This window comes from Antechinus flavipes, chromosome 3 (genome assembly GCF_016432865.1).
Source record: "Antechinus flavipes isolate AdamAnt ecotype Samford, QLD, Australia chromosome 3, AdamAnt_v2, whole genome shotgun sequence".
Taxonomy (NCBI): Eukaryota; Metazoa; Chordata; class Mammalia; order Dasyuromorphia; family Dasyuridae; genus Antechinus; species Antechinus flavipes.
This window is the reverse complement of record NC_067400.1, coordinates 583,405,053-583,432,546: the sequence shown is the minus strand read 5'-3', so window position 1 is coordinate 583,432,546 and position 27,494 is coordinate 583,405,053. Positions and strand designations below refer to the sequence as shown.

At 48.5% G+C, this 27,494-nt stretch overlaps 1 protein-coding gene across 4 annotated transcripts in view; it reads right to left on the bottom strand.

The window, feature by feature from the left end:
• RAP1GAP (RAP1 GTPase activating protein) overlaps positions 1-26,865 on the bottom strand; it is a 113,165-nt gene extending 86,300 nt beyond the window's left edge. For all 4 annotated transcript variants that reach the window (XM_051988308.1, XM_051988309.1, XM_051988310.1 and 1 more), the window contains exons 1-2: positions 26,751-26,865; positions 6,672-6,707 (exon numbers count right to left, since the gene is read on the bottom strand). The gene's annotated coding sequence lies outside the window, so the exon portion shown is untranslated. The remainder of the gene's footprint in view (positions 1-6,671; positions 6,708-26,750) is intronic.
• Between the last annotated feature and the right edge of the window lie 629 nt (positions 26,866-27,494).

Genomic DNA, 27,494 nt, shown 5'->3' with positions numbered 1-27,494 from the left:
TCTCGCCAATGGCACTCCCACAATACCTTTCAACTTCACTCTTCTCTTCAGTCAGCTGGATTCACAAATGAATCCTATCAAATATCTAAAGGTCCATTTCCTTTCATTCCAATTAATTCCACTATTCTTGGAATTCCAATACTATATAAACTATTTGGAGAGCAGGCAGAGAACATGTTCTACCCTTCTCCCTAACCAGAAAGATTCACAAACAAATCCTATGAAACATTTAAAGAACAACAAATTCCAATAATATAGAAACCATTTGGAACAACAGGAGAAGAAAATGTTCTCCCCTTCTCCTCTCTAATCCAACAACCAGTTTGGACTTCCTGGAATCTTTTATCTAGAGCATTCCTGGAAGCTCATTGAGTACATCAACATCTAGTAAAAAGCCTCCAACCTGGTCTCCCTGACTTCAGGGTCTTCCCTCTCCATCACCCCTTCAGTCAGCTCCCAGATAATCCTCCTAATTCAGATGTCTGCTCAAATCCTTCCTCTGCTCGGTAATTCCTCCATTGCCTCCTAAATAAAATACAAACTGTCTAGATGAGCATCCAAGGCTATCTATGACCTGGCTCTAGCTGGAGAAAAGAGAACAAAATCGGAAAATAAGTTGGGATTCTGCTTTCCTTCTTTACCCTTTTTATGTAATCTTTAGTGAATCACTTAATGTTCCTGTACCTATTTCTTCATTTATAAATGGAGGGGCTTGGACTGTGTGATTATTAAGGTCCCTTTCAGATCCAAATCCATCCATTCTATTATCTCTTTGTCTCCAGCTCAACTGAATGAGCAATTTTTGGATGGATTTCATCCTTTTTTTTCCTGGCTCAAGGCACACTCATAGTCATTCATCCCCCATGCCTAGATGGCATCTCTTAGCAGAGCCAGGAAAACATTGTACTCAATGACTAAAACAATTTAAATGGAAAGAATAGTCACAACACAATGCTGTGAAATTATGATGACTCAGCTTGGCCCCTAAAAGAGGCATCTGAATGTACTTTCCTGCCTTTTTTGCAGGAGGAGTTTTTGCTGAACCATTTTCTTCTCAATTTTCATCTTCTTTTTTCCCCTTAAAGAATTGTTCTCTGAGAAAGCTAGAAAGGAGGGATATATTGGGAATTTGGAAAAAATATTTAAGAAAAGAGATAATTTATTATATATAAATATAATCATTTATACTTTAAAAATATTTCATGTTGTATATTATATTATAATTTTACATATTATAGAATACCATATATTATGTATGTTATATAATAGATAATTTATTATATTTATATAAATATAATATATAAGATTTATATATAATATAATGTATATTAATATAATAATATATAATATAATATAATAAATATAATATAATAATTATTATTCTATAAATATTTATATAATTTATATATATTTATATATAATTTATATAAATATAATATATAATATTTATATATAATATAATGTATATTGATATAATAATATATAATAAAATATAATAAAATAAATATAATATAATTATTATTATATAAATATAATAAATTATCTATTATATAACATACATAATATATGGTATTCTATAATATGTAAAATTATAATGTAATATACAACACAAAATATTTTTAAAGTATAAATGATTTTTTTTTTCAATTTGATGTCTCTCAGCTCAATTTTCAACTTTTGAAGGGGGCCTCTCCTGATCCAGCCCCTAACTCTCCAAAATACTACTGCCTCATTTTTTTCAAATTATCTTCTTTAATTGTCTATTTCTTGTATATGTACTTAATTAGATGCTGCATCCTTCATTAAAGTGGGCCTTGAGGGCAAAAAAAAAGGTGATATCTCTGTTTCTACCAGTTGAAAAGTCTTCCCTTCCTTTGAGACCCACTTCTCCAGGAAGTTTCCCCTGCTCTTCCCAGCTAGAAGTTTGAGTAAACTTTGGTAGTTCCTCTTCACCCCTAGGGCCTCAGTTTCCTCATTTGTAGAATTAAAGTAGACAGATCGGACTAGATGCCTTCTTCTAACTCCCTATCTCCATCCCGACGAATTTCTCATCTCTTTATTCTGAATTGCTCCCTAACCACAGACTGCCTGGGACCATAGTCACAGCTAATGAGAATCTAAAACCAGACTTAAACGCACCTTTTCCACCTCCAGACCCCATCCCCACTCCATTACTCCTCAGACATCTGAGATGGCCCAGCTGAAAGCTTATTCCACCTATCAGTGACAAAGGACTGGGAGCCCCTTGTGTAAAATCCCAGGCAGGGAGAGAGGCTTCCGCTCTGGGGTCTCTGCTTCTGACTGAAGATGTATTTCTCCACTGTGATTGAGCAGCCTTCTCCCTCTGGAAGACGTTTTCTCCCCTGGGCCCCATCTTCCTTGGGGGACCCTCATTTTATAAAAAGTGCCAGACCATCTGTATCTAGCCTTAGCTCCTTTCTGATCTCACTCTTGACTCCAGATTTCTTTCCCTGGGATACCTTCCCTCCCATCCCCTCGCTCTTCATCTATCTTTTCTGCATTGTCTTCCTCAGAACGTAAGCTCCTTGAGAGAACTGACTCCTTTTTTGGCTTGCATTTGTATTCCCAGCCCTTCGCACCGTGCCCGACGCACAGTAAACATTTAATAAGTGTTTGCGGACTTAGCGTGACTTGCCAGTGGAGGCCATGGGATCTCGGGAAGGCATTGAGTTGAGTGGGAAGGTGTCTCAGGAATTATGCAAGGACACTCCATCAGAGCCGAGCGAAAGCAGCGACAGCCAGAGCACATGGCGCACGTGGTACCCGTGTTAGGGAAGCCGGAGAGGCTCCCGACTGCCAGGGCATCTGTTTACTGCAAATCCCCAGGAAGTGTGGCGCTCCCTCCCACCACATGTGTTGGGAAAGCTCCTGAGCTGTCACCTCGCTGATGACACTCCAGCGAGGGAGGGAAACTGCCTCCTCAGAGGAGCAGGAAAGTGGGGCTGGAAAGTGGAGAGCTGTGGGCAAGAGAAGGGAACCTGGGCACGCAGGGAGTGTGGGGAAGCCTTTCCGAAAGCAAGAGACTGCGAGTGCTGAATGAACTGAGAGGAAAGGAAAGAAAAGGGCTTGGAGGAACAGAGAGATCAGGGCAATGTGGCGGAGGGAGGTGGGAAAAGGATGAGAACGGGCTTGGAGGCCAGTGGTGGGGAGAGAAAGAGTGGGAGGTGAGAGAGGGTTAAGGAGACCACAGGGACTTGGCAAAGGAAGGAAGTAATGAGGGAAAAGAGACAGGGAGGGGAGAACTGGGAACTAAAGGTCCAGGGAGCAGAAGAGGAAGAGGTGTGGGGTCTCTGGAAGTAAGAGTGGAGAGTAGGGCTTATGAAGGAGAGGTGACTGTAGGGAAGGGGGAGGAACTACATGGGGCACACTGTGGATGTGGGGGAAGAGAGATCTGAGACCAGGATTAGAACCCCAAAAGTGCCCCACTCACTGAATTACTAATCTTTTCCTTTTAAAAGCTATGATCTGCGTTCTCCAGAGCTCATAGAATCATTCGGCTGAGACAGAACTCAAAGGGAAAGTGATCCAAACCATTCCTAGACAGGAATCTCTTCTACGACACCCCACCAAGTAGCCACTCTAGAAGTCTCCCAGTGACAGAAAGCACTGTGCCTGCATTATCAGGGCGGGACAAGCAGGAAGACTTGAGGCTTACTGGGTTCCGCTCACGGCTCAGACACAAATGATTACTAGTTGTGTGCCCGTCAGCAAGTGGTTTCCTCTCTGAAGCCTCAGTCTCTCCATCTGGAAGAGGAAATCACAACACTTGAACTCATAGATATATTGTGAGAAAAGCACTTTATATTATTTAGAACAAGTTAGAAATGTGAATTATGATTATGAACATTAGCCCATTCCATGTCTGGGAAGTTCTATTGTTAGAATGTCTTTCCTTAACTCCCAATCATCTCTCCTAGGTCTGCCTGACGGGGGATTGAGGTCCTCCAAGAACAAGTCTATGCTCCATAGAAAATGAGTCAGGGGCAGCCAGGTGGTGCAGTGAAAGAAGCCCCAGCCCTGAAGTCAGGAGGACCCAAGTTCAAATCTGGCCTCAGACACTTAACACTTCCTGGCTGTGTGACCCTGGGCAAGTCACTTACCCCCAATTGTCTCAGGGGGAAAAAAAAAAAGAAAAGAAAAGAAAATGCAGCTAGCAGGGCAGAAATAAAACGGGCAAAGTAAGCAAATAAGGAAGATGAGGCTGCAGCTTAAAATCCTGTCCCTGTTTCACCAAAGACTGGCTTGCCCAGAAGGAATCTCTTTTCATTATTCTCTTCCTCTGTTTTTTTGTATCCATAAGGACAGGTTGAAGAGAGCTCTGTGGAGGGAGGGGAGAGAAAAGGGAAGAGAAAGGAAGGAAATGAAGAGGAATATGAAGGGGAAGGGAGAGTTCAGCTTCTTTGGGCAGGCTCTCCTACCTGTCCTTCATATCCATGGGTTGCATGGGGCTAAAGCCCTTCAATGGGTCTTAGATCTAAAAGGGACTTTAAAAGTCATTTAGTTCAATACATTTCACAGAAGATAAAGATGAAGAGAGTGATTTGTCTAAAATCACAAGCCTGGTAATCAATAGACAGGCTTTGGAACCCAAAGTGTTCTAACTCCAAATGCAAATCCACTATATCATATTACAGAAAAAAATTACAGAAAGTTCATTTTTGTCTCTCATAATATTACGAAGGTGAAAGGCATATGGGAATACAGAGTACCAGAACAGAAAGGTCCTTAGCACAGAGAATGACAAAACTGGAAGGATTCTTAGAACCTAGGAGGTCTGAGCTGGGAGGACCCTTAGAACCCAGGAGGTCAGGGCTGGGAGGGACCTTAGAACCTAGGAGGTCTGAGCTGGGAGGGTCCTTAGAACCCAGGAGGTCAGAGCTGGGAGGGCCCTTAGAACCCAGGAGGTCAGAGCTGAAAAGTCCCTAGAACACAGGATGTCAAAACTGAAAGAACACTTGAAAAGAATATTAAAGCTAGAAATATCCTTAGGGATCACCAAGTCCAGAACCATCATTTAACTTGCATAACAGTGGAGCTCAGTGTGAAACACTCATCTCATTGAGAAAACTTTCTAGGACCCTTAAGGACCTCCATCTCACTGTGTAGCTTCCTTGAGTCTAAGGGGTAGCAGCTTCTGGAATAAGACAAAAACTGCTGAGAAAACTGGGAAACAATCTGGCCAAAATTAAGTATAGACTTACATCTTAAACCATATACCAAGATAAGGTCAAAATGAGGACATGCTTTAGACATAAAGAGTAATGCCATAAGCAAGTTAGGAGAGCAAGAGAGAGCTTACATGTAAGATCTATAGAGAAGGGAAATTTTTTGATGAAACAAGAGAATATTATAAAATTGTAAGTGTAAAAGGATAATTTTGATTATATTAAACTAAAAGTTTTTTTTATACAAATAAAATCAAGGCAAACAAGATTCAAAGGAAAGCAGAAATCTGGGAGACAATTTTTACGGCAAGTGTCTCTGATAAAACCCTCAATGACTGAGTCAAATTTGTAATAACACAAGTTGTTTCCCAATTGATAAATGATCAAAGGATATGAGCAGGCAGTTTTCAGATGAAATCAAAACTATCTATAGTCATAAAATAAAAAGCTCTAAGTCACTATTAACTAGAGAAAGGCAAATTCAAACAGCTCTGTTACATGTCACATCTATCAGATTAGCTAATATGTATAAAAGGAAAATAATAAAGGTTGGAGAAGTGGAAAATTTGGGACACTTATACACTCTTGATGAAGTTGTGAACTAATCCAATCCTTCTGGAAAGAAATTTGGGACTATGCTCAAAGAGTAACCAAACATTTATACCCTTTTAGCCAGCAATACCACTACTAGGTCTGTCTCCCAAAGAAACAATAAAAAGGGGCAGCTGGGTGGTGCAATGGATAGAGCATTAGCCCTGAAGTCAGGAGAACTTGAGTTCAAATCAGACCTCAGATACTTAACACTTTCTGGCTCTGTGACCCAGGGCAAATCACTCAAACCCAATTGCCTCAGGAAAAAAAAAAGATTAAAAAAAGGAAAAGAAGCTACAAGTACAAAAATATTTATGGCAGTTCTTTTTGTGTTGACAAAGAATTGGAAATTATGGGGATGGCCATCAACTGCAGAGTGGCTGAACAACTTGTGCTATAAGAAATGACAAGCAGGTGGATTTCAGCAAAACCTGGGAAGACTTCCATGAACTGATGCAAAATGAAATAAAACCAGGAGAACATTTTACATGGTAACAGCCGCCTTGTGTGATGTTCAATCATAAACAACTTCGCTCCTCTCAGCAATACAAAGATTCAAAATTCTTCCAAAGATTCGTGATTAAAAATGCTATCCACCTCCACAGAAAGAACTCATGGAGTCTGAATGCAGATCAGAGCAAACTATTTTCCACTTTATTTTTTTCATGAGTTTATCCTTTTGCAAACAGTTTCTTCTTTCACAACATGACTAATATGAAAATAGCTTTTACATGATTGCACGTATATAATTTACATCAAGTTGCTTGCCATCTTAGGGAAGGGGGAGATGAGGAAATGAGGGAGAAAATTTAGAGCTCAAAATGTTATTTGAAAAATGAATGTTAAGAAAAAATAGAATGAGGAGCAGAGTCCCCCTGAGGGGCAGGTACTCACCACGGGTTTCGGCTGAGCACAAAGGATTTGTCCAACCTGAAACACAGCAAGAGGGGAAGAGGGAAAGTGAAATTGGCAGCTGTCATTTGCACACACTTGTCCTTCAGGGTCCCAGGGAAACTCTTTTTCCACAGTAGAAGGGGAGGGACAGGCTTAATGGCCAAAGGGACTGGAGGAGGACAGGGACATTTGGCCTACCTTATTTTACAGAAGGGGAAACTGAGGCAGGCCCAGAGAGGTTAAACAATTTGCTCAAAAAGCACACAGTAAAAGCTGGATTTCAACCCACACCTCTGTTTCCACTAAGACATTATAAGATGTGTCTCTGACTTTGGGTGCTCACGGGACCCAGGGCAGGACAGACACAATTGGACTGAAGGTCCCAGTCTCTGCCTCTTTGTGGGCCTGTACAAGGACATTGTAAGATATCCTTTCTCTTAATCCCCCAGCAGTAATTTTTGAGCCTAATCCACACTCAGAGTAGGGGGCACCTCCATGGTCAAATCTGGCTGCTGTCCAGCTTCTAGAAAGGGGGAGCTGGCCTAAGCTAGCTGAGGTTCCAGTTCATGCTCTCTGGCCTAGTCTGAGGCGGCTGGGGAAGGGGGTTTGCAGAACTTCTCTGTTGTGAAAACAAACAGCCCCTTCTCCACCTGCCCCCCAGCCCAGACAGCAGGAGGAAAGGGGAAGGAGGGATGCAGAGCCACTAATCACATGACCCAGAGATTCAGGGCTGGAAAGGACCTCCAAGAGCAACTATTCCAAGCCCCCTTATTGACAAAGAGAGAAACTAAGGTCTAGAGAGGGAAGTAGCTCGCCCCAGGTCACAAAGAATCAGGACTCCAGCTTGAATTTCCTGACTCTCAGAGAACTGCTTTCCCCACCATCCTCCCACTTCCTCTCACCTTGCTCTGTGTGCCTCACTTTAAGCAAACGTGTCACGGGAACATAGGGATTTACAAAACAAAACAGACCATGAGTTCAGTTAACCAAAAAAAATAACTCTAGGAGCACTTTCCTCCCTCCTTAATGATTTTCCAGAGGTTTTTGGTGATTCGGCTTTGGAAATCAGTAACCAATATTCTAAATGTAAATTTAATACATTTAGAAAATGAAATGAAAAAATATTTAGAAAAAAACTTTAAAAATGTAAGTTTTACTCCCTCCTTTTCCTCATCCTCTCCCCAGTCCAATGGGGAGCAAAGGTAGAAAGAGAATCATGGAGTCTTAGAAAACCCGAGCTAAAAGAACCCATAGAACAGAGCTGGAAGAGAGAGACGTGGGCAATGTGGCATGTCAGAGCTCAAAGGGACCACAGAGAACCCCCTCATTTTACAGTTGAGAAAAAACTGAAGCTAAGAAGAGTAAAGGATCTTGCTCAAGGTCACAAAGCTAATTAGTGGTAAAGTTGAGGAAGAAAAGTCCTAAATCTCTGGGTTCCCAGGCTCACGATTTTTTCCATGGTGTAGGATCGCAGACTATTGGGAATTAATGGAGACCCCAGGGGTCACCTCCCCTGTAACCTCCTACTTGGGAAGGAGGCAGTCCTCCATCTTCCATGTATTCAGTAATTCTCCCAAGATCACCTAATAAAGACTCTCAGAGCTTAGCCTCTGAGGGGTGGGTGGTTGGGAAGGGGAGGGGAATGCTGAGGGGGAGGCCCAGCAAAGGTCACTACACAGAAGGGACAGAAACTTAGGAGCATCCCCCCTTACTCTCTGCTGCCGCCTGCCTCGTGCCCGCCCCACTGCTGGCAGGGAGCCCACCTGCAGCATTCCCGTGGGGGGGACCCATCCCTTGTTCCAAACACCCAGCCCTGGAGACAGTGTAATGATAGTGGAGTGCCTGGGTCCCGCCTCTGCCTAGCACGGACACCCCCCACCAATTACACACATTAAGGAAAGGCCCACACGGGCCACATCACAGCCCAGAAAGCAGGCTGAGGGGAGATGGCAGAACCAGCTGAAAACCCGATGTTCCCGACTGAGGGAACGCTCATTCTCCCCCTGCTAACCTTTGAGTTATCTTTGACTCATTCCTCCCCCTCACCTCCCATATCCAATCAATTGTGAAGTCCCGTTAATTCCACCTCCATCTTTCTCCGTTTACATCACCTCACCTCCTTCCACTTAGATATTCTCCGTTTAATCCAGGCTCGCTCTCTCCCTTCTTGCCTTATAATAAATTCTCATTTCTCTCCCTGCTTCAATCCCTCCCCTTTTGGAGGGGAGTAAGTGTCAGAGGCCAGATTTGAACTCGCAGCTCCAGGACCCCCCACCCCCTGCCTTGAGCCTCTCCACTTTCCAATCCATTCTCCATACATCTTCCCAAGGCAGGAAACAGCATCACTCCAGCACTCAAAAATCATCAGTGGCTCCCCAGTGTCTAGCACAAGATACAAGCTGGCAGTTAAGGCCCTCTCCCACCGGATTCCGGCTACAAGTCCCAGTTTTATCCCCCACACCTCCTCACCCTCTGCCTTCTTGCCAAACAGAACTACAAGTTTTTCCTTTAACGCAATATTCTATTTCACACGTCTGCCCAAGGCATTCCCTGGGCCTACAAAGCGCAGCTTCCTCCTCTGCCTGTCAGAATATTTCCATTTTCCGGGGCTAAGCTCGGCGGCACCATCACAGAAAGACTTCCCTGATCCCACGGTTTTTACTGCTTTCTTCTTCCTCAAATCACAAACACAATAAAAAGAATATGGACACTTACGTAACGCTACACTTCGCCAAGTACTTCATGCACTTTATCTCATGTGGGTCTCCCATCAAACCCAGGGAGGGAGGTTCTGCAGGGCATTATTATTCCCAGAAAGGCTGAATTATCTGCCTAAGGTCACACGGCGGAGTGCGACAGAGAGGACCACAAAGCCATAGGATCTGCTAGAAAACTGGGTCCAAGGGAAGGGGGGCAAATAAAGGAAGCACAGGTGCTTCTCCTCTCTCTCTCTCTCTCTCTCTCTCTCTCTCTCTCTCTCTCTCTCTCTCTCTCTCTCTCTCTCTCTCTTTTTTAATTGTTTTTACTTCTCTTTTTTTTAGCTCCTATATTTGTTTTGTTTTTATTTCTGAGAGGGAGGAGAGAAGGATGACTCCCTGCCCTCCTGTCAAGGTTCTCCTAAGCCCTGGGAACCTGGGGCACTGGGAAGTGCTATTGGCTTGTCCAATATTTGTTGTTTAACTGTTGGCAAAATGTCGCCTTTGCACAAGGAGGGAGGTTGGGCTAGATAATTTCTAAGGTTCTTTCCAGCTGTTAGAGTGTAAGCTTCCCGGGACCGGGGAAATCTTGTTTTTGTCACTATGTTCTCAGTACAGAGAAGGGCTGCCCTGTCTAAGGTAGCTCAACTAGTAAATATCAGAGCCAGAATTGGAATCCAAGCCCAAGCTTCCCACTAGGATCAGCTAGGAGAGGGCTTTAGAGAAGGGGGACTTAGAGCTGGCAGAGACCAAAGGTAAAGGCACCAGATCAGATAAAGAATGGGGACCAACCCCACACCTTCCTCCACCAGGCCTCCAATGCCCAATCAGAGCCCCCCCCGATGCTGTGCCCTGTCTGGGCTGGGGCTATGCCCCGATGCCCCATCAGAGCCCCCTCCCAATGCTGTACCCCGCCCGGACCAGGGCCGTGCCCTGATGCCCCATCAGAGCCCCCTCCCGATGCCATGCCCCATCTGGGCCAGGACTGTACCCCGATGCGCCATCAGAGCCCCTCCCGATGCCATGCCCCGTCTGAGCCAGGACTGTGCCCCAATGCCCCATCAGAGCCCCTCCCGATGCCGTGCCCCGTCCGGGCCAGGACTGTGCCCCGATGCCCCATCAGAGCCCCCTCCCGATGCCGTGCCCCGCCTGGCCCGGGGCTATGCCCCGATGCCCCATCAGAGCCCCCTCCGATGCTGTGCCCCATCCAGGCTGGGACTATGCCCCGATGCCCCATCAGAGCCTCCTCCCGATGCTGTACCCTGCCCGGGTCAGGGCCGTGCCCCGATGCCCCATCAGAGTCTCCTCCCGATGCCATGCCCCATCTGGGCCAGGGCTGTGCCCCGATGCCCCATCAGAGCCCCCTCCCGATGCCGTGCCCCGTCTGGGCCAGGGCCGTGCCCCAATGCCCCATCAGAGCCCCCTCCCGATGCCGTGCCCCGTCTGGGCCAGGGCCGTGCCCTGATGCCCCTTGGAGCCCCCTCCTGATGCTGTGCCCCCAGGCTGGGGCCGTGCCCTGATGCCCAACAGGAACCCGTGTCAGGTGTCCAGTCTCCCTCCCTCTGGCCCCTTCGGAGGCCAGCCCGTGCTCCCGGCTCTGGCCTTGGCAGGGCCAAATAAGCCTCGGGCGGCCCAGACAGACAGGCCTGGGGAAGTGACCGGCTCCGTGGGGATGCCGGCTCCCTGTCCCCTCTGCCAAGAGTGATGTCAGACCGTCTGCCCAGAGCAGAGGATCCACACCCAGATGCTGCCCTATTTTTCTCTGGGTCATGGCAACGTCTGCTCCACCTCTCTCTGCCTCAGAGAGCCGGCAGCCCTCGCCTTGGGGCTGCCTTGGGGAGCCCTTGGGGGAGGGAGAGAAGCTGCTGTCCCTTTTCCCCACGGGGCCAGAACCCGGGACGGGGGAGGAAGCCGGCTCCGGGGCAGCTCTCCCTTGGGAGAAAGCCCTCTCTGCCTCCAGCTTCTGTGACCTTCTAGCTTCCCCGGAGGGCCCAGCAGGCGGCCCCTTGGTCCCAACCCCCGGCGGCCCCCGCACCTACCCGCCGTAGGCTCCAAAGGTGAAACTCCGCTTCCTGCCGCTCATGGTGCCCTCTGGAACACTGTGCCCACCGGGCCTGCTGCTCGCTCCTCCGGGGGCCGCCTCCCCCGCCTGCTGGGCCCCGGGGCTCCAGCTTCCTCCGAGCTGCAGCTGGTTGCCGCCAAACCTGGGCCGAGCTGCCTCCCGGGCTGCCCAGTCACCTTGGCAACGGCCCAGGGCCTCTGGGGCCACTGTTTACACCTCAGCCCCACGAGCGAGCTCTCTCCTAGGGCAGGAGCGGCGGCCCCGTGGGGTCGTCCTCGGGGATCCCCGGCTGGGGGTGGGAGGCTGGGGTCTCCATCCCTCCTGAGCTGCAGCTGGCTGCCCCAGGCCCAGCCCTGGCTCCAGGGCCCAGGGAGGAAGCCGGGGAGGGAGAGGGGGGTCAGCAGGGAGAAGGGGCGGGAGGAGACGTGGCTGGGACAGAGGCCGCCCAGCCCGGAGCTCCACAAGCTGGGATTGTTCTCGGGCGGGCTGCTCTGCCCCGCACAGTGCAGCCCAGGAATGTCCCAGCTGCCGGGGGGAGAATGGGCGGCCTTGTTCAGGGTCCCGGGGACTCGCCCCCTCCCACCCAACACTGGGGCTTTCTTTCCAGGCCAGGCGGGGGCAGGGAGAGGGGCACTGGCGGGGAAGGGCAGCCTTGCGAGAATTTCCAGAGAGGGAGCCAGCCAGGCTTGGGGAGATGCCCGCTGCGAGTGAAAGGGCTGTGTTTCCCAGAGCTCGGGGCGAGAGAGAGAGGAAGCAGTGAGCAGCCCAGAACGAGGCTTCCAAGCAGCCCCTCCCGTCCCCGGGGCCTCTGTCTCTGCAGCCAAAATCCCGTCCAAGGAGCCCCAGAGGCTCCTCCACCACCAGGGCAGGGCAATCGGGCTCTGCCCCAGGGGGCGAAACTTATGGGGGCCTTGCAGCCCTTACAGGGGCCGAGCCCCCAGGTAACTAGAGTAATTATTTACGACAGTAGCTACACTAGCCAACGCTTCCGTAACTCCAAGACACTGAGATTCGCCAGGAGCGCGGGTTTAGAACTGGGACCCTGTGGCTTCCTGGCCAAGCCTGGGGACACCCATGACTTTTAGACATAGGATTACAAAGGCTCTGAGCCAACTGCCCAAAGTTCTCTCATCAAACCCACAAATCCGGGGACTCCAGGGGAAGGATCCCCGATGTGGCTCTGCCGGGGGCCATGGAGACTGTCAGTGTTCCACAGACGGGGAAAGGAGACCCCGAAGCGGCCCTCGAGGCTAGCCCAGACTCCCACTCCTGGTAAAAAGCCTCCGAGGCAGGATGTGGGCCCTTACTGATTGCAGGCCCGCTCTGTGCCCTCCCTCTCACACTTCCCTCCTTCCCCACTTCCCCTGTCAGAGCCCAGGAGCAGACCGGCTCCCCCATCCCCCCATCGTTGTCCTGTCCATCTGTCCAAGGCAAAATAATAATAGAAATAATAATAATCCTAGTTATAAACAACTCTGCGGCCCAGACTTGACCTACCTACAAAGCTAGGTGGCGCTGCAGTGGATAGAGCACTGGAGTCAGGAGATCCTGTCCTGGGTTTAATAATAATAATAATAATAATAATAATAATAATGATAATAATGATAACCCTAGTTATAAACAACTCTGCAGCCCAGACCTTGACCTACCTACAAAGCTAGAGGGCGCTGCAATGGATAGAGCACTGGAGTCAGGAAACCCTGTCCTGGGTTTAATAATAACAATAATAATAATAATAATGATAATAATAATAATAATCCTAGTTATAAACAACTCTGCGGCCCAGACTTGACCTACCTAATAAGCTAGAGGGCGCTGCAGTGGATAGAACACTGGAGTCAGGAAACCCTGTCCTGGGTTTAATAATAATAATAATAATAATAATAATAATAATAATAATAATGATAATAATGATAACCCTAGTTATAAACAACTCTGCAGCCCAGACCTTGACCTACCTACAAAGCTAGAGGGCGCCGCAGTGGATAGAGCACTGGAGTCAGGAAACCCTGTCCTGGGTTTAATAATAACAATAATAATAATAATAATGATAATAATAATAATAATCCTAGTTATAAACAACTCTGCGGCCCAGACCTTGACCTACCTACAAAGCTAGATGGCGCCGCAGTGGATAGAGCACTGGAGTCAGGAAACCCTGTCCTGGGTTTAATAATAATAATAATAATGATGATGATGATAATAATAATAATCCTAGTTAAATACAACTGTGCTGCCCAGACCTTGACCCATCTAGAAAGCTAGGTGGCGCTGCAGTGGATAGAGCATTGGAGTCAGGAAACCCAATCCTGGGTTCAAAACCAGCCCCAACCATGTACTGACTGTACATATGACTATATACTGATACTTTGCCACTCTACCTCAAAATCTCACCTGTAAGTGGGGTAATGACAGCGCCTCTCTTGCAGAATTGTTGTGAGGATCAAGTGAGAACATATTTGTGTCAGCACAGGAACTGGCACATGGTAGGTGTTTGGTGAGTGATATTTATATTACATATTTATATAATATTTATATAATGACAATATATGTTATAGATTATATAGATTATGTTACACAGAATCTACATAATAAGAGAGTCAGAGGATCTCCTCTGGAGTTTCTTCCGGCTCTAGATTAATGAAGAAAAGAGACGACTGGTCCCCATCCGCCCCTGCCCCATCCCCAAACCTCCCCGCCACATCCCCAGGACTCTCACAGGAAATGCTCCCTCTCATTGGAGGCCAGACCGACAGGCTGAGATACCAACCGTAACAATAATAACAATGGCCTGCATTTCAATTGCGCTTCTAAGGGTCCAAAGTCCTGTATATACATTATCTAATTTAAATTTTATTTTTCTAACTTCAGCTCCCTCCCATAAAGCCATCCACCCTGTCCACCCTGGGTCATTGGGATCCCTATTTAACTTTTGAGGAACAAGTTCAGAACGTTAAGTGCTTTACAGAAAGCCACACCTCTAGTTAGGGATCGGAGGTGGGATTCCAATTCATGGCCTCCTGAATGCAAGGTCCATTGTTTATCTCGGTATCATGCGGCCTGACAGGAGATGCTGACGATAGGATTCTTGCCTCAGGCGGGGCCTGGATGATATGACATCAAAGATGGGTCTCCACGATCACGCTCTCCAAATCCCTCTTTCTAGAATCTTTCTCATCAGTCCCCATTTATTCGCCAGCACCGGGAGGCAGAACTACCCATGGGGATGGGCTCACGAAGCTCCTCAGAGTCCAGAATATAGGAACCAAAACGGCCTTTTTCAGAAATTTACATTTGAAAGGTGCAGAGAGGTTGGGTGTCTCACTTAAGATCGCACAGCAGAGCCAAGACACCAGCTGACTTACTCCCAGCACTGTTTCCACCACCTTGAATGTCCCTTCCTCTTAGTCTCCCTGCCCTACCCCTGCTTCTGCCGCTTCTCCGGGTCCAAACTTCAGAAGGGCAAGAATATGCCCCAGAGGGATGTCCTCCTGACTGACCAATTAGATCTTGGCCTAGTGAAAGCTTAGATTTTCCCTTGGCAAAACGGGAATGGATGATCCCTGGGTTTGTCCCCAATTCTAGGGGGCTGAGATTGGGGCTCTCTTTGGAGTGGGGTCAAGTGCAATAAAAACAGGATTATCCTGTGTACTTTTTAGATGGTGAAACTGAGGTTCAGAGAGGGACCCTGAGCAAGGTCGAGATCACAGTGTCAGTCAGGTCTCCTGATCCCCAGCTGCGGACTCCCTCCTATGTGTCCTGCTGCCTTTAGGCCCTCCTGCCCCTCCTCCATTCCCTGGCACTCCCTCCCTTGCCCAGGATTGTGGGAAGATGGCTCACAGGTCCTTGTGACACTGCAGCCTTGAGAAGACACCCGGAGGGGGCAGGGGAGTTCCCATGGCAGGACAATAGACCACAGTCAAGGCTGGGTCATCCCTTCCCCTGGCACAGCTGCCAGCTTCAGGAGCTGGAGCCCAGGGAAGGGGGAGGGTCAGGGAGGGAAGGGCCCTTGAAACATCATGAGCAAGGGAGAGGTTACTCAGGAGGATTACCCAGCTGGCTGAAAAGCCAAGCCAGCTGATCAGGGAGGCAAGAGCTACTTCCTGCTCCCTGTCATTCAGAAGGCTTCATGCAGCAGGATCATGCTATGGCAGGGGCTTCCCTGGGCTGCCTGCTGCAGGCCTGGACACTTGGCAAGTCCTGGGGTCAAACATCAGATGGTGCTGGCTACCGGCGAAACAGGCACCAAATGTCGGAACTGGGAAGGATCCCAGAAGAGAGAATGTGAGGACTGGAGGCGCCCTTAGAACCCGGGATGTCAGAGCTGGGAGGGCCCTTAGAACCCAGGAGGTCAGAGCTGGGAGGGCCCTTAGAACCTGGGATGTCAGAGCTGGGAGGGCCCTTAGAACCTGGGATGTCAGAGCTGGGAGGGCCCTTAGAACCCAGGATGTCAGAGCTGGGAGGGCCCTTAGAACCCGGGATGTCAGAGCTGGGAGGGCTCTTAGAACCCGGATGTCAGAGCTGGGAGGGCCCTTAGAATACAGGAGGTCAGAGCTGGAGGGCCCTTAGAACGCAGGAGGTCAGAGCTGGAAGGGCCCTTAGAACGCAGGATGTCAGAGCTGGGAGGGCCCTTAGAACCCGGGATGTCAGAGCTGGGAGGGCTCTTAGAACCCAGGATGTCAGAGCTGGGAGGGCCCTTAGAACCTGGGATGTCAGAGCTGGGAGGGCCCTTAGAACGCAGGAGGTCAGAGCTGGGAGGGCCCTTAGAACACAGGATGTCAGAGCTGGGAGGGCCCTTAGAACCCTGGAGATCAGAGCTGAGAGGGCCCTTAGAATACAGGAGGTCAGAGCTGGGAGGGACCTTAGAACCTGGGATGTCAGAGCTGGGAGGGCCCTTAGAACCTGGGATGTCAGAGCTGGGAGGGCCCTTAGAACACAGGATGTCAGAGCTGGGAGGGCCCTTAGAACCCTGGAGATCAGAGCTGAGAGGGCCCTTAGAATACAGGAGGTCAGAGCTGGGAGGGACCTTAGAACCTGGGATGTCAGAGCTGGGAGGGCCCTTAGAACCTGGGATGTCAGAGCTGGGAGGGCCCTTAGAACGCAGGAGGTCAGAGCTGGGAGGGCCCTTAGAATACAGGAGGTCAGAGCTGGGAGGGACCTTAGAACCTGGGATGTCAGAGCTGGGAGGGCCCTTAGAACCCAGGAGTTCAGAGCTGGGAGGGCCCTTAGAACCCTGGAGATCAGAGTTGGGAGGGCCCTTAGAACCCTGGATGTCAGAGCTGGGAGGGCCCTTAGAACCCAGGAGGTCAGAGCTGGGAGGGCCCTTAGAACCCAGGATGTCAGAGTTCAGAAGGACACAATATAAAATGTCCAAGTTAGGAAAAAACCCACAAAGCAGGGAACATTAAGAGTTAGAAGGAGCATTAGAGGTCCTCCTCCTAGCCAGCTGGAGGAGGACTTTATAAATAAGGAAACTCTGGCCCCTGGGGGAAGGTGGAAGGGAAGGTGTGTAAATACAGCAAGCAAGGAGCAGTCAGAACTCCAGTCAGGTGTGCTTTATATATACAAGACTTCCTTACGCTGCCAAAATGCTGCAAGATCAGAACTGGGTGTTAAGCAAGTCTGGGAGGGCCAAGCCGACTAAGGCAGGATGGGAAAGAGCCCTGGACGGGGCCTTCCTTTTCTCCCCTGGAAGATAGGAAGCTGGGCAAGATGTCCTTCAAGGTCTCTATTGGCTCTAGTCTAGTGGCTTCTAGCCTTCCATGGGTACCTCTCCATGGGTATTTGGGAAGAGAGAGGAAGACCTGAAAGGAGCACCCTAAAGGGCCCCAAACTTGAGGTTTCCACTTTAAAGATTCACTCTTGAGATGAACTCTGAGTGCTCCCACCCACCTCTCCCAGGAGCCCGGTCCCACTCCCCACCTCCCCAGCCTACTTGCAGAGAAATGTCAAGGCTGAGCCAGGCTGCCTGCCTGCATTGAATGTTCCTGAGACAGCACTGACAGACACTTGTGAAGGAATAATAGCTCTGAGCTCAGGCAGGGGAGGGGGGGCTGGTCCACCCACATACCCAAATCCAAGGCAACACCCATCCCCAGGAACCAGGCGAAGGCTCCCCTTGGACAGCATCGGGGACCCTCCTGAAGGACAACACCAACCCTGTGATGCCGGGCCACTGCCCCCGAGTTGAATAAGAGTAAAAAAAGGCCCGGCCTGGGAATCGGCAGGTCTGGGTCCTCATTCCTGTACCTCCACTCACTCACTGTGTGACCTTGGGAAAACGAATTCCTCTTTCTTTTATCAAGTGAGGCTGACAGCCTCTATCTTACCTACATCACAGGGCTGTTGTGCAACTGAAATTAGAGAGAGTGTATGCAAAAATGTCCTGAAAAGAACTTAAATCTTTTGTGGAGACAAATATGTGGTATTATTTTAAATCAAAGATCAATTTCTTATTACTAATAAAAATCCATAGCTTATTCTGCTATCTGCTTCATTCCTTTCCACTCATATCTCTCATTATTCCCCTTAATGTTTCTTCTCTCTTTTTTCCCACCTTGAGGCAATTGGGGTTAAGTGACTTTCCCAGGGTCACACAGCCAGGAAGTATAAGTGTCTGAGACCAGATTTGAACTCAGGTCCACCTGACTTCAGGGCCCACCCAGCTGCCCCCTTAATGTTCCTTCTCCAACCAAAATGGATTAGGAGTTGTTTGGAGATTCTGTCCTGCCTTCTGCCTGCAGGCTGTCCCATATCCTTGCAATACCTTCCCATCTCTTGAAATCCTTTTCCCAAGCCCTAACTCGGGCATTATCAGCCCCTTCCTGAGCTCTCTTGTCTCCCGGTGTCTTAAGGCACCTTGTCTGTCTCGCTCCTTGGCCCCCATACCACTCCATGCTGCTTAGCACTCCGTATGTCCATCCCGTTATTCCCAAGAGGACATTCAGTTCCTTTTAAACAAGATCTTCCCCTTTGCATCCCTAGCATTTAGCACTGAGTTTTACATGCAGCTGGTGCTGAAGAAACACGTGTTAGCTTTATCATTATTATTAGTGATAATGACAACAGATGTTTCTGCATCCCCCCTCCCTGCTTACCCTGATAGCTGCTCCTGCCGGGACCGTAACTGAATGGAAAGAGTCTGGGATTTGAGCTAGAGGATCTGAATTCAAGCCCCTGCTTGACTACTTACTACTTGTGTTATCTGGCCAAGCATTTTCTTTTATCTTGATTTCACTTTCCTTATCTGTAAAATATAATAATAAAAATGGGAGGTAGATGATTTCCAAGGTCTTGTTCAATTTTATATCCTATGAAGACCATGCAACTGGAGAACAGGGTCCATCTTAGAGATCCCTTCAAACAGCCAGTGGGAAGAGGTTGGACAGCCCTTCTATTAGTGATGCATCTTCTTCCTTCCCTTCAAGGCTCTTTCCCTCTGCCTGCCCCAGCAGTGACCCTCCCTTATACAAGCAGCACAGCAATGATCATTCTCCCTGACCCTTCTGCTCTGTTCCCCATATCCTGTCACTCCTGGGATCCATCAGAGGCCTGCCAGCACCCTGAAAAAACAAAGCAATCAATCAAGCCTTGTCAGGTATCCCTGGCAACAGAAAAGCATCCATCTTCGGGGGCCAAAATGATTGAAAATGAGCACCTTCTGTCCTTCTCCCTTCTCCCCAAGCACTTCCCACTTCTTCCTAAAGAAACAGGACCCCTGAGATTACCTAAGTAGCAAAACAACTCTGGGTCTTTATGCACCCCCGCCATGTACACATAGAAGTACATACACACATCAAACCCACGCACACTAAACACAAACACACGCACGCACACAAAACCCAGTCAACCAGCAGGAGGGAACAAAGGAAAGAGAGAACAACATAGGCTCCTCTGGGGCTGGTGAGGGTGGTTTGTGGGTTACAATTGCTGCAGCCACAGGAAGGGCAAAGGGGAGAATCAAAGATGTTTCCCACATAGCACTGGGGCTGGAAACATGCCATCAAGCAATGGCTGGCCCTGCTGCAAATCACAAGTATAGACAAGGACACAGAGCTGGAGTGCAGAATTTCAGAAAAGCCTGAGCCCCATCTGTGCCATACCCATCCCTGCCCACTCTCTAGGGACAGCTGAGCTAAGCTAGGATACCTAGGAGCAGAGTTGGTCTGGTTCCCCAGGGGTCAAAGTCTCAAGTGGTACTACATTTTCCTCCTCTGTAAAGTGAAGGAGTTGACCTAGATATCTCCTAATGCTCACATTCTATGTTTTGAGATCATTCCTACCTCTAATATTTTATGTTCCAAAGCTGTTTACAGGTCTGATAGTCCATATCCCTAAGGGTTCTCCAAAACTCAAGGACTTTATGAATCATTAAATATCCCCCATTCTTGGTGGATTTGTTCCCCACTTCCTACCCCCTGAATGGTTATTTCTGGGACATTACTCTTTACATACCAAAATCTGATCCCAGTTTTTGGGATTTCCCCCCACCCCCTTTTCCCTTTCCCACCTGTGCCAAATACTGGACAATGGTATGGGGCAGCCCTCTTCTGGCCAGTATGAGAACTACATAGTAGTGGACAGCCCAAGTTTCAGGACCTTGGATAGCACACGCTAGAGGAGGAAATTCTGCTCCAGCATTTGAATCCACAAATCCAAATATCTCCATCCCAACATAGCACCATGGCAATGCACTTGGATTTCATCTTTGCAAGTGTCTGTTTCACATATCACTATAATTAAGATTCCCTTCCAATTGGAGAAGTTCACATCTGTTCTGAACAGCAACCAAGGTCAAACCATCTTCATTACACCCGACAATCTTTTAGAGATCCTTACCCATCAAATACTTCAAAGTAATAAGAGATAAACAATGAAACACCTGCACCCCAAACACAATGCAAACCCCTACTCAAAGCACCTGTCCCTATTCCCTAACAAACAGGAACAATCTTCTCCTCCCCACCATCAAAAAGCACCTATGCGGGTTAAACACAGAGAGACTGAGACAGAAAGAAACAGAGAATTTAAGTGCTATAAGGAATCTAAGAACATAGAATGTTAGATCGGGAAAGGACATTAGAGATTCAATCATCTCATATAATTATCCTGAATGACATTTGAGACCTTGGTCCCTGTACCTCAGGACAGCCACTGGGCTGGATTTAGCTCAGCTGACCAGAGGGCAGAGAAGAAACAGAAATCCTTCCTATTCTCATTCTCTACTATCTTCTCATGGATCCTTTCCAGTCCTCTCTCCTTATATAAATTTTCTCAGTGGCCCAGATACATCATACATGATTTTTAAATGTCTTTGTGTATGTATGTGTGTGTGACTGGACTATAAACACTAAAGTGGAGTGTAATGAGATGTTCTTTAGTCTGACGTGGCCTGTTGTAGTCCCTGATTAACTGTAACAATGTCCTTCCCTATCCTCTTCTTCCCTATCAATCTCTCCTTTCATGAAATTCTAACATCTGGCCATCTTTCAATAGAAGATAATCCTTCTCAAGACTCACTAAGATCGTGGAGTTTTCAGATCCAAAATCTAGGATCTCTCCAGGATGCTCCCTCCACTCTAGGCAACTAGAAAAGCTCTTAGAAGAAGATTTCAGAGCAAGATGGGATCTTGGCATACCATGACAGAGCCAGCAGTGAATATTAGTGCTATTGAGGACATTAGAACATAAATGTTAGAGCTATAGTTAGAAGAGAATATTATGGCTAATAGAAAAATATGTTTTGCATGATTTCACATATATAATCAATAGCAAATTGCTTACTTTCTCAAGGAGTGGGAAAGAGTGAAAGGACAAGAAAGAATTTGGAACACAACATTTTTTAAAATGATTGTTAAAAATTTACATATAACTGGAAAAGATTTAATTGCTCAATCATTTCAGTCATATCCAACTCTTTGTGATCCCATTTGAGTTTACTTTGCAAAGATAATGTAGTAATTTACCATTTCCTTCTCCAGTTCATTTTACAGATGAATAAATTGAGGCAAATAGGGTGAATTGACTTATTCAGGGTCACACAGCTTGTCTGGAAGAACAATATTCTCTCAAAGATCCTCTCCAGCTGTAAATCCTGTAAATCTCTAACTCCCCACCCAGGACTCCTTGCTTCTCTCTGTTTTTCCTTCTCTCTGCTTGAGTCACTGCCCTAAAAATAGTGCATACTTGGGGATAAAAATACTCAAAGCGATGTAAACACAAAATCTTGCAGCCCCTTGCCCTGAGCTGGAAACCCCCTTCCTGTTTGGGATTCTTAGGGAAGCGGATAGAGATAGAATCCAGGGTTCATGATGGCCCCTTCTCTTTGGCACAGGTGGCTGCTCCCTGTGTCTGGTCAGGGAAGGCCTGAAGAGGGAGGGCAAAGAACCAGTAATCTCCCATCTGGAAGCAGGGATGGAGTCAGTTTTCTCAATAGCAAAAAGATAACCAGAACAAAGCTTACTAACCACTTTACTTCTAACCTTGACTAGACCTGAGCCTCCTTATGCTTGTTGTTGTTCAGCTGTGTGTATCTCTTTGTGAATCCATGGACCATACTGTCCATGGGGATTTCTGGGCAAAGATTAGCCATTTCCTTTTCCAGTGCATTAAGGCAAACAGGGTAAAGTAACTTGTCCAGGATCACAAAGCTAGTAAATATCTATGGTTACATCTGAACCTCTTTCTGACTCTAGGCCCACTGAATCACCTATACAGCTTCTACTGAACAGACAGGATATTCTTCCTTTTCAGACTCAAAACTCTTCACTTCTCTCCTGGAAGAGGCAGGCTGGAGAAGTTACTCATCGTGAATTTGAGACCTGGCTCTTGACACTTTCTGGGCTGTAGGATATTAGGCAAATTGCCTAACCTCTCTGAACCTCTCTTTCCTTCTCTACAAAAAGATCACAATGAAACTTACTGTTTGTAACTGTTGTGAGGAAAATACTTTGAACCTTAAGATGTTACAGAAATGTGTATAATCATCATCAATATCATCATTAGACAGCCTCAGAAAAAACAGCTCTGGGTCCCAAGTCAGACAGTAAATTTGAATTATACATAGTTCAGAGTTGGAAGGATCTAGTCCAACCTCCTACTTCCCATTTTACAGATGAAAAAACAGACCCAACAGGTGAAGTGACTTTTCATAGCTGGTGAGAAACACAGCCAGAATTCAAAACTGGGTCATCTGGCTCCAAATGCCAAGTTCTTTCCAGCTGGCCACCCTGCCTCCCATGCCTAGAAGAGAGAGGGGGAGGGAGAAATAATTGTTGTTCTGGCCCTGGGGCACAGCCCCTATTTCCAGGCTGATGCAGCAGGAAGGAAGTAATCTGAAGGAGAAGAGGGAATTCCACCTAGAGGAAAATAGCTAGTGACAGGCCAGCCAGAAGCAGAGGAAGAGGGTGCTTCGAGAACCATGGGGCCTTCTAGAGCAGGGGCGAGGGGAGGCTGACCCCTGGGTGTGTCTGAGTCAGCAGATGTGTCTGTGTGAGTGCCCCTGGTCTGCGTGCATCTCTCTGTCTGGCTTTACGATGAGCAGAGCAGGGATGGACAAGCATGTGTGCACTCCCCAGTCCCAAGCACAGAATCTGACCTATCACAGCTGCTTAAAGGTGCCTGCTGAATGGAACGAAACTGAATGTGTAAATCGACCGATCAGTCAATCAGCAGGGATTGATTGCAAATCTAGTTCTGGGTAAATACACGCCACGGCACTAGGACCTATTTGTGTTCCATCTCTGTGAGGACAGACACATTCACATCCGTGTGTGTGTGAGTGATCCTGTCTGCCATATCCAGACACACAAATGCGTATGCACGAAGGTGTATTTGTATCTCAGTATCAACGGGCCTGTGCACACAAAGGCTTCTTCTGCATGCAGGTGCCGGTCTGCAGCTGCCTCTGTCGACAGATCTGCTCTTGCATCTGGGAACGCATGCATGTGCACGTGTGGGAGCGTGCATGTGTGTCTGTCTGACAGCGGAGCGGATGGGCTACTACAGCCCGACTGCAAGGCTATCCCACCTTGAGACTCCTCAGGTCCTACTCTCCGTTCTCATCATCTCCAAAGAATAAAGGAAGAAGGACAGACCAGAGAGGGCAGTGCTGTCATGGGGACCAGAACTCTCCACCCCAATGTCTGCAAGTCCATTTCAAGGGCTGCCCAAAGGGACTGGCAATTAAGCTTAATTCAATTTAACAGACTATTATTAAACACTTTATATTAAGCAAAATATGAGATAGTCCCTGCCCGCAATACATATAATGCCGCAATAGTGAAGGACAGGGGAGACCAGACAGAGGACGGAGCAGAGACGATGTAAATTGTAGCACTGTTCTGGGCCCCCACAAGGGCAGAGCTTGCTTCTATGAGAGCAGAGAACAGGAGCCCAAAAAAGCTTAAGAAAAAGACTGTAATATATTTTAACATATTTAACATGTATTGGATTACCTGCCATCTCGGGGAAGGAAAATTTGGAACAGAAGGTTTTGCAAAGGTCAGTGTTGAAAAATTACCCATGCATATGTTTTGTAAATAAATAGCTTTAATAAAAAAGGAAAGAAAAGAAAAGAAAAAGACTGTAAGAATAATTCTAAATGAATAATGACAGTTCCCATTTCTACAGTGTCTTAATGTCGACTGTTTACAAAGCTCTTTCCTCACAATGACTCTGTGGAGATAGGTAGGCAGGTATTATTATCCCCTTTTTCAGATGAGGAAACGGAGCTCACATTAAATAGCCTGACCAGTGTCACAACAACAGAGCTGGGAAGGAAATAAGCTGATTGTGCTCTTCCCCTCCCTGACTTCTTGAGGCTGCCTCAGTTGGATTATGAGGACTACAGAGATGAAGACCTGGGCGGGGAGGGGGGAGGATCTGAATTCAGGAAAAGGGAAAGAGCCTCCAGAGTATAGAACCCTTCAAAGGGAGGAGGGAGGAGAAGATGGATTGGGAGGAAAGCAATAAATAAGCCATCAAGACAGTAACTAGGACCTCTTCTTTGAGGTCTAATCTTCAAGTGCCCACTGAGGTGGCAGAGCCCCAGCCTTAAATCCTGTTTCTTTCTGGCTTCAGCTAAATTGCTCTGTCACCCCTTTCCCTCCCCAGTTCTAACTAACAAACCTGGCACAGAGTTGAGAGAGGAAGAAAGCTGGTGACCAGTATTACTATAAAGTCATCAAGCTTGCCTGGACTAGGGGACGGGAACTGAGTGACCCATTTGGAGGGTATTGATTCCCCTCATTTTAAGGGTGCTCCTAGGCTTTCATATGAGGTGAGTAAAACTCCCTATCTCTGGTGAATTGAGGGCAAGGAAAGGAGATGTGGTTGGAGATAGGCGATGAGGAGAGTGGAGAGATTCCTAGTATACCTGACCCCATCCATATTTTACTTCTTTCCAGGTCAAAGGCCTCTCCAAGGATACTTGATATAGCAGAAGCAACCTGGAGATAGCCCAGTTCAAGTATCCAGGTCCTCACTTAGATGGACCAAAGTCATATAATCTCTTGGGGCCTCAGTTTCCTCATCTGTGAAATGAAAATGATACTGCTTGAGCCACCTAATTCACAGGATGGTAGTGAAGAAAGTAATTTATAAATTTACAATATTAGCAAAAGTATGAGGTATTAATATACATAAGATAATAGTTTGATGGAATGGAAAGGACATTGCATTTGTGGTCTGAGGAACTAGATTTGAATTTGAACTCTTTCATTTATTGGCAAGTCACTACCCCTCTTAGTAAAATGAGGGAATTGGACAATACAATTTCCTAAGTCTCTTCTAGCTTCAAATTCTATGACCTTAGAGGTCACCTAGTCCAACCCCCTCAATTTTACATTAGCCTTGAGATCCGATAGTATCTCCTCTAATTGGAAGCTCTGGGGTCTGATCTGTTCTTGCCTACTCTTCTCTTCCAGAAAGCTGATTTCTCAGCCCAGACCCCCTTCTTGTAGCCCATCATCACCTCCTGAATTTGGTGAGCCAGATATCTCCTGACAGACATTTCCTAACCATGAAAGCATTCTCCTTCTAGTGTCCTGAAGCTTTCTAGGGAACCACCTGTCCAAGCATCTGAGACATTATTCCTCTCAAAGTTCCTAAAGGCCCTGGGAAGATGGTGGGTTTGGGGGAGAGGGCTGCCCTGGGGAGGGGATAGGGACTTTCTATATCGCATGGAAGAAGGCAAAGAAAAATCATTTTGAGAGCTGGAAGAAACTGAGAAGTCACCTAATCCAATAAATTCAGGTGAAAAACAACTGGGCTCAAAGGTTAAATATATTAACTAAACAGGAACTTGAACCCAGATCTTTGTTATCCATAAACATTATGGTATTTCTTGGAAGGGGAGCAGCCCCCACCCTCCAATGCCAATGTGCTCCCAAGCATCCCTCAGTTCTGTCTCAGAGCTCTTTTGGCCTCGAGGGGCCCATCAGTGTCCCTAAGAGCCCACCCCAAAGCAGCTCTGTATTGCCCGGTCCAGCCGCTTCAGAAGGCAGGGGATCGCGCTCCGGGACAGTCTCCAAGGGCGATGTCCGGGCACTCTCTCCTCCTGCTGGGGAAGGCCCCATTGGATGACTTGTAACAAGGACTCTGGGGTCACCCAGACTGGATGGTGCAGCATGATGCCAACAGGCAAGCCCCGGACGGATCCCCTCAGACACTCCCCGCCCGCCAGCAGGCCACCTGAGCCCAGGGGATCTGGAGCGCAGCTGGGGAGGAGCCAGGGGATGCTAGCCCCTAGGTGCCTCGAAGGGGGCACGGGTATCCTGTGCCTGACACAAAGCCCGTTGTAAATTCCCAGCGAGTCCTTAGAGTCCCGCTGGTCCCCCCTGGGGACAGAAGCAGGAGAAGGCTGTGAGCAGATCCCTGCCCGCAGGTGCCCGAAGGGGCAGCCTGAGGCGGGGGGAACTGAGCAGCAGAGCCCCTTCCTCAAAAGCTCCCGCCCTGAGTCACGGGGAGTGGGGGTGGGGTGGGAGCGAAGGGAGAGTGACCCTAGCCCTCCCCCCGGGGACCGGAGCCCAGCCCCTGGCAGGGGGTACCCAGCGCGCCTGCCTCCGCGGCAGCCTCCCCGTGCCCTTCAGGAGCCTGGCCCTCGGCCCGCGGGCACCTGCCTTGGCTGTCGCCGCCGGGGGTCACCTGTTCGCGGCCCTCCCCAGCCTCAGACAGGCGTCTGGGGGTCTGGGCCGGCGAGGGGGAGGGGAGAGGCGGGCAGGTGCCCGCTGGGGCTGGGGGCGCGGAGATCGCGCCACGCATCCTTCCCTCCCTCTCCGCGCCAGCCCCGGGCCTGGGCCCGACCGGGGGGTGCCAACTCACCCTCAGGGCCTGGGAGAGGGCGCGGGGCTCCCGGGGCTCGCTCGGCGCCGGTGCTGGCCGCAGCAGCCCCGCTCGGACGCAGCTCGACTCCGGCTGCTGCTCCCGCCGCCGCCGCCGCTGCCACCGCCGCTGCAGTTGGGGTGGGGGGGGGGGGGAGGGAGGACTGTCACGTGGGCACCGAGCGCTCCTCTCTTTGCGCCGCCCCCCCTCCCCTCACTGCGGAGCCAGAGCTCTGAGCATCTTCTCTCTCTTCCCCCCACCCAACCTCGCACTACATTTCCCCCGGCCGCGAGTACACAGTGCCCCTAACCCTCCATCCCTCAGAGCCAGCCCCCAGCCTCCAAACCCTGCGGACTCCCACCTGCAGCACCGTCATTAATCTTCCTCCCCGCCTCACATTTGAGGATCCCTCCAACGCCCTCCCCCCAATTCTGAAAATTCTCCCCATTTTATTGAAGAAAAGACTGAGATCTTCGGCGCAGGGGGAGGAATAAAAAAGGGCACTGTATTTGGGGGGAAGGGTGGTTGACGTCTGACTTTTAGGCCCAACTATGAGAAAACGTAGGGCAGTGAGAAAAGGGTCTGCCAGGTGTAGAGAGAAACCCAACCTCGTCTGGCCCCTTCATCCCCTCCCTTCAGGGCCTCGGTTTTGTCTTGTGAAAGGACAGGGCTGCCCGGGAGTAATGATGAGGTCCCGTGATCCTTTGGTCCACCCAAGGTCATTCACTGCGTGAATGAAAAAGT